The 7,433-nt window shown below is 39.4% G+C and overlaps 1 pseudogene; it reads left to right on the forward strand.

The window, feature by feature from the left end:
• Positions 1 to 361: 361 nt before the first annotated feature.
• LOC117715163 (large ribosomal subunit protein uL18 pseudogene) lies at positions 362 to 1,303 on the forward strand (annotated as a pseudogene).
• Positions 1,304 to 7,433: the final 6,130 nt, after the last annotated feature.

Here is a 7,433-nt window from a genome sequence, read left to right on the forward strand (position 1 = left end):
CATTCGTTTTCTCCATCTTTTATTAAAGAGAAAGCATTGATAAAAAAATGATTTTCCCCTTTTATAGCTGCTATGGTTTGAACATGTTCCCCTCTATTCAGGTATTGAAACATTAAGCATAAGAAATGGGACTTCGGGGATCTAATTAGGTCATGAGAGTACCTTCTCATGATCTTCTAAAGGAGGTTTCATGAAGCTGTTTCTTTCTTTTTCATTCCAAATTTTGTAGTGGGAAAACGAAGTCTACCTTTGAAGGTGTAGCTCTCACCAGTGAAACCTGCTGCCACCTTGAACTATAATCTCCACATCCCCTGAAGTATATGTAAATAAATTTTCATATTTTATAAGAAGTCACTGTGGGTGGAGCCGCCGTTGCGGGTCTCTGTTCCGCAGGATGGGGTTCGTGAAAGTTGTCAAGAATAAGGCCTACTTTAAAAGATACCAAGTGAGATTTAGAAGGCGACGAGAGGGTAAAACTGACTACTATGCACGGAAACGATTGGTGATCCAGGACAAGAATAAGTACAACACACCCAAATATAGGATGATAGTTCGTGTGACTAACAGAGATATCATCTGCCAGATTGCATATGCCCGTATAGAAGGGGATATGATTGTCTGCGCAGCATATGCACATGAACTTCCAAAATACGGTGTGAAAGTTGGCCTGACAAATTATGCTGCAGCCTATTGCACTGGCCTGCTGTTGGCTCGCAGGCTTCTGAATAGGTTTGGCATGGACAAGATCTATGAAGGCCAAGAGGAGGTGAATGGAAATGAATACAACGTGGAGAGCATTGATGGTCAGCCTGGTGCCTTCACTTGCTATTTGGATGCAGGTCTTGCCCGAACTACAACTGGCAATAAAGTTTTCGGGGCCCTGAAGGGAGCGGTGGATGGAGGCTTGTCTATCCCTCATAGTACCAAACGATTCCCTGGTTATGACTCTGAGAGCAAGGAGTTCTATGCAGAGGTGCATCGGAAGCACATCATGGGTCAAAATGTGGCCGACTATATGCGCTACCTAATGGAGGAAGACGAGGATGCGTATAAGAAACATTTCTCGTAGTACATCAAGAGCAACGTCACTCCAGACATGATGGAGGAGATGTATATGAAAGCTCATGCTGCTATCCGAGAGAATCCAGTCTATGAGAAGAAGCCCAAGAGAGAAGTGAAAAAGAAGAGGTGGAATCGTCCCAAAATGTCTCTTGCCCAGAAGAAAGACCGGGTTGCTCAAAAGAAGGCAAGCTTCCTCAGAGCTCAGGAACGGGCTGCTGAAAGCTAAAGCAATTTTCTATGAAGATTTTTTCATAAGGACAATAAACAGATTGATCAAGCAAAAAAAAAAAAAAAAAAAAAAGAAGAAGTCACTGTGATTCAAATATTTTATCATAATAATAAATTAAAGATACTATCTGGTAATTCTAATTCACATTATCCTGATAATTAGTGCCATCAGATTTTTGTATTTGAAATGGACTTTGAGGTCAATTCTGTGATTGCAATGATGTACTTGTAAACCATTTCCTGATTTTTGTTATTGTTATAGGAGCTATTTATAAGTTCTATATTATAATCCCTTAACCAATCTATGGCATTTAAGTCCTCTCTTTTAAGATCAGATGTTCACTTTTTTAGTTCCCCACAATTCATAAGAGTTTATAATAGTACATTCCAATATATGTGATATTTATGTTGCTTCTGTGCTCATGTGTTTTGTCTAAGAAATCACTTGTCAAGAACAATATCATACACTGTTTACCTGTTTCTTCTAAGAGAATCCCATACTTGGATTCCTGCCCTTTTTGATTTAACCTTCACATGTTAGAAAACATTATACTTCATTGGGTCCTTCTTAATGTTTTTGTTTGTTTGATTATTTTAGAGATGCTTTCTCATGTTCTAGAAAGGTCTTTTTATTTCAATATAATGTTTATGTCGTTTCAACTAGCAAGAACTGCAAGGACGTTCACATGCATGTGCACATCCATGAATACGAGATGAGCCTCACGTTATACCCATTGCTCAGACTTTTTGTCAATATGATCAAATAATTGAGAGAAACAAATTAAATGTTGAAAAGTTTTGTTTCTTTTTGTTTTGTTGTCTTTTATTTTTCTTTTTAATTTTGGTTCAAACTTTTGAAAGTTTTCATTTCTAGGTTGCCATGATTGAAAGGCTTTGTGAAGCAAATATCTCACCTTGTGTTAACCAGAAAAAGAGGAGAGGAAAGATAAAAGAAGAAGAAACAGGAGGATGAAAAAAGAGGAAGAAGATTGGTAGTGGTCCAGGGTCATGGCATCCATTTTGAGAGCATACCATAGTCACCAAGTTCTCCCAACAAGAACGCTCCTACTGAACTTTCCAGTATGTCCTAATATAGCACTACCAAGCAGAAGGTTAAACTGTTAAGGCATAAACCTTTAGAGACGTTTGATAATTAAATCATGTAGCATAATTAGTTTTATTGTCCACTTGACACAAACCCAGGCATATTTGAAAAGAAAGTCTCAATTGAAGGTTTTCTTCCTTGAGATTGGACCGTAGACATGTCTGCAGAAGCAGTTTTTATTACTACTTCATGTTGGAAAGCTCAGCCCACTATGGGTGGGCCTCTACCTGGGAAAGTGATCCTAAGGTGTACAGGAAAAGTATCTGAGCAAGCCAGGAGACGCGAGCCAGTAAGAAGCATCATTCTGTGCTGTCCACTTTAGGTCTCCTTACATGTTTCTCACTTGAATTCAAATAAAAACTTTCAAGTTTTTTTAAAAGTCAGGGTGTTACCAGTCACACCAATGGAAAACAAATTAGAACACAATATGAGGTAATATGCATATTAGTTCATCCAAATTACACTGTGCATCAGAATGAGCTGAATGTGTTTTATAATCTCTTGGAGGACTTTCAAATACAGGAAACTCTGGCCTTCAATCTCAGAATTTTTCCAACTATGCTAAAAGTTCTCATCTAGGCCTGCTCTGCTAAATATTTTGTTTTCTTCAACAGAAATTTACTTAGCATTGTTGCTATGATCCCAAACGGTAGGTCATGTCTATTTATTTAAGTCATACTAATTTTTTATAAATTATTTTGAATACATTGTTTTGTGATCTTATATAGTTAGATGTCTCTTCCTTACTGAATGGTCTGACTATGGAGAATGTCAGGTTATGTTCGGCTGTAGCATGAGCATGGGCATGGGTCCTGTGGGTTGAATTATGGCAGAGGCATGGGATTTGGGGTTGAGGATCCCTGGGCCAGGAGGTGGCTGGGAACTGACTGGTCTTAGGCTCTTGGGCTCTCAGACACCACTGAGAGGCCTCAAAGGGTCGAAAAGGGGTGTACGAGCTAGATCAACAGCAGCCTAAGGGATGAGGGGGACAATCTCCTGATTCGTCCCAAGGGGCAGGGGCTTGGTCACAGCAACTTGCTTGGCTGGGTCATGGCTGGTTCTGCTAGCTCACTTGAGTTGGCAGCCTCCATGGTTGGAAGAGTAGAGAGTTCGGAGAGGTTAGAAGGTAGCTCGTGATTTGAAGGCCTTCTCCAGTGGCTCCCCACGGTGGGCTCAAAAGAAGAGAGGTAGTTCATGGTCTTAAAATGTTTATTGTCATGGTGGAAGTAAGTTATACCCCGTATTCTCAGGGTGGGCCTGAGGTTAAATACCTTTTGCAAGGAGGAGGGCTTGGGAAGGAATTCTTAATTGGCTTCTCCCTCTGGCCTTTAGGTGTCTCATGAATATGGAGATGTCTTGAGGCTCTGTGGCCTGTAGTCACGCCCTCTACCTGTGCAACATGGCCAATGGCCACAAACCTCTCTTTGGGAAGGGCTGTAGAGGGCTGTGGCTATGTGAAAGGAACCAGGGGGCCCAGGAGCAAGGCCAAACTCCTGCAGTCCCTGAGGGTCTCCGGGGTTTGAAGCCAGCTCAACCAGGTACCCAGCTGCCTCTCACAGCCCACTGCCGCTCAAGGTTACACAGGTCTGCATTCAAGTCCTTGTTTCTAGAACATTCACAACTCATTATATATCTTCACTGTAGAGAGATTAAAGGCTTTATCTCTTGTCACCTGTCTTATCACCTAATTAGAACTGTATTATTTGTATTACTATAACAACATGAACATAAATTGCTGCAGTAGGTATTGCTCACTCTATCTATATCTATCTATCTATCTATCTATCTATCTATCTATCTATCTATCTATCATTTATCTTAAAATACTAATGTGTCCATCCAAATTAAATGTTCACTTCATCTTTCCCACAACCATATGCTAGTGAGGTCTTTGACAGAGAAACGTCTTTGAAAAGTTAATTATGTCAAATGGTGTTTTGCTGGGGCACACAGGTGAAAGGATATCTTGCTAAAGCAAACTTGTGAAAGTTTTCCTGAAGTAGACACAGGTGAAAAGATGTTTTGATATAACAAACACGTGAAAGGACACATGATGAAGGAGTATAAATATGACCCATAGACAGTGGGAGACAAACACTGAGTATTGGTTCACTTTGTCCCATCTTGCTATTCTTCACTAAGAACACACATGTATTGGTTTGTCTTCCATAGTGTTGTTGAGCTTAACTTGTGGTAATGCTGCCAGCGAGAGACATTTGCCCAAGAACTCCTCATAAAGTTCCTGCTGGAGCTTGCTGCATCCGCGGTCTCACATCACTCCAGTTGTTGAGCCTTCAGGGTTGAACTACAGCTGCTGGTTCATGTCTGGTGTCTGCCTGCCTAGAGGAATGGTTTGCAGCTGCTGGGTCATGTTTTGTGTTTGCTACACAATTGAACTGCTAAGAAAGGAGATTGAGCTTCCCCCAAAAGAACTATTTCTGAACAGGTCCAATTCCCTCATATTCTAATAACTTTTCTCTTCCACTACCTTTCTGGGTGTTGGGCTAGAGGAGAGGTTGAACCCTTGTTAAAAGTAGGTGTCAAAAAATGTATGCCTATAGGTCTTATTCAATGGTTTTGTTTGTTTGTTTTCTTTTTCCTTCTCTCTCTTTATATTGGATAGCCCTCTAGATTTCTAGACAGATCAAATCAAAGCAGGTTACAATTGGGTTCAATCTATATCCTGGACTTGGTTGGTTTTATTTTTTATAAAACACTTGAACAAAAGTCTGAGAATATAATGAATCATAAGCCACAAGTTTTGTTGTTATTGTGTCTTTATCATAAATCCTGAGTCTATGAAACTGACAGTATAAGGTAGAAATCAAAGCAATTGTTCACTACCTTGTTTGATGAAAAGATTAAGTGAATGTCATTCCAGGAAGTTCCTTCTCTGTACATCTATCTGTTTCATAGTCACTGAAAGAGACAAACTTGGAAGTTTGGTGGTCCCTTTCTCCCAATCCCATTGGCAATTTAATGAGATTTGAGAGGAGAGACATGGTGAGATCAAGACATGCTATTTCCCACAGGGATGCTTATTCCAAGTCCAGCCCTTTCACATAAAAAAAAAGTCAGTGTCAATCCAATTAATACAAACTAACCCAAACTGAATAAAAAAAATGTCTAATTAATATATTTGCCACTTAAAAGACATAGTAGAATTAATATGTTATAATCATTTTTATTATTGCGTGTAAATTAAATCTCTGTGCACATGTATATGTAGTATACTTGCGCCTGAAAGCAAGAGAAGTTGAGCTTTATTCTCTGTCTGCCTTTCATATGAGACAGGGTCTCTTGCTGAACCTGGAGCTTGTTATTACAGTAAGGCTGACCAGGCCACTGGGAAGGAGAAGGAAGCAAAGAAAAACAGATTGTATAAAATGTTCTCCAGCATTGTGTATGTGCATGTGTATGGGTGTGTGTGTGTGTGTGTGTGTGTGTGTGTGTGTGTGTTGTGTTTGCTAGTGTTTGTAGGACATTCAAGAGATTAGCCAAAAAAGTGAAATTAAAAGCAAGATGTGTCAATTCATGCAGACATTTTAGGAATAGAGTGATAATCTGGCAAGGTCATTAGACAAAAATACATAGAAAGAGAGAAGTGAGACAAGAAAATATAATATAAACAGTTAGAGGAAAGATGCAAAAGTATAAATACAATGCTATACTGAAGTATTGCTGAATATTCTAATCTTTTAATTTCTGAGACATACCCTGACAAAAGCAACTTAGGAGAGAAAAGGGTTTATGTAAGCTTGTAATTCCATATTATACTTCATATCTGTGGGAAAGTCAAAGCAGGAAATAATCATGTCACATTCTCGGTAAAGAACAGAGAGAAATGGATGCCTTGAAATAAACGCTTGTTGCTTGAGCTCAGATAGACCTATTCTTGCTTACATAGTTCAGAAGCCTCTGTCTAGGGAATGGGACTTCCCACAATGGGGTGGGTCTTCACACATCTGTTAATTAATTAAAATTAAAAGACAGTCACCCATAGACATGCTCATTGGCCAATCCATTATAAACAAGCCTCCACTTGGTGTTTTTTTCTCAGATGATTCTAGGTTACTCCAGGAACTGGTGGCTGGAACACAGAGAAGTCCTCCAGTGAAGGCCACAAGATGATGGCAGGCCCCAATAACAGGAGAAAGTCTGTGGGTTTCCAAAACGGCTTTATTGGCATAGCAGATGGTAGTTGAATCTGGATATGCACCCCCCTGAAACTCAGGGCAGACCTGAGTTAAATAGGGAGTGGGCAGGGGAGAGGGTCTGAGAAAAGGAAACAGTAACTGGCTAAGCCTTCTGGCCTTTCGGTAACTCATTAATATGAAAATCTCTCTAGGGCTGAGGCCTGTAGTCAAGCTCTCTACTTAGTGCTCTTTGGGAGGGGCTGCATCCAATGTGACTGAACTGTGCAAATTAATGGAGTTCCATGCCACGTGTTAGGAGCCTAGATTCTGGGAGCATGGCAGAATAAATGTCCGTCCCTTGCAAGGTCTCAGGGCTACTTCCAGCCAGCACTTCTACCAAAAACCAAGACCCACTTTCATGGCCCTACAAGTTACTTCAAATTGGGAACTATATCTCAGTCTCACTGCGTATGTAATATATGTTGAAATCATTCAGCAAAAAAAAAAAAAAAAAAAAAAAAAAAAAAAAAAAAAAAATGCATTGGGAAGATAAGTGATATATATTTTCAAACTGAAACTTCCTAGAAATATACATAAAAAGCAAAGAGATATTCTCTAAACAGGGGGAGTTAGAAGGCTTTGTGGGTAAGAAAGTCTTATAGACCTTTCTGGCCAATAGTATTTGACTAGCCCATGATATATGATGCTGGGAACGAATTTTAGGAGTATATATCATGTTAGAATATAGTCATATAGAGAAGAATGTTAATTCAGAGAAATGTATTTGTTTATGCCAGTGACTTAAGTGTGGCTATAATAACCATCTTAGAATTACTTTAACATTTTGGGGGGTATTTCAAACTTTTATGATATAAAGACAAACTTTTAAAAATTATTTTAAA

This window comes from Arvicanthis niloticus, chromosome 9 (assembly GCF_011762505.2).
Source record: "Arvicanthis niloticus isolate mArvNil1 chromosome 9, mArvNil1.pat.X, whole genome shotgun sequence".
In the NCBI taxonomy this organism is placed as follows: domain Eukaryota; kingdom Metazoa; phylum Chordata; class Mammalia; order Rodentia; family Muridae; genus Arvicanthis; species Arvicanthis niloticus.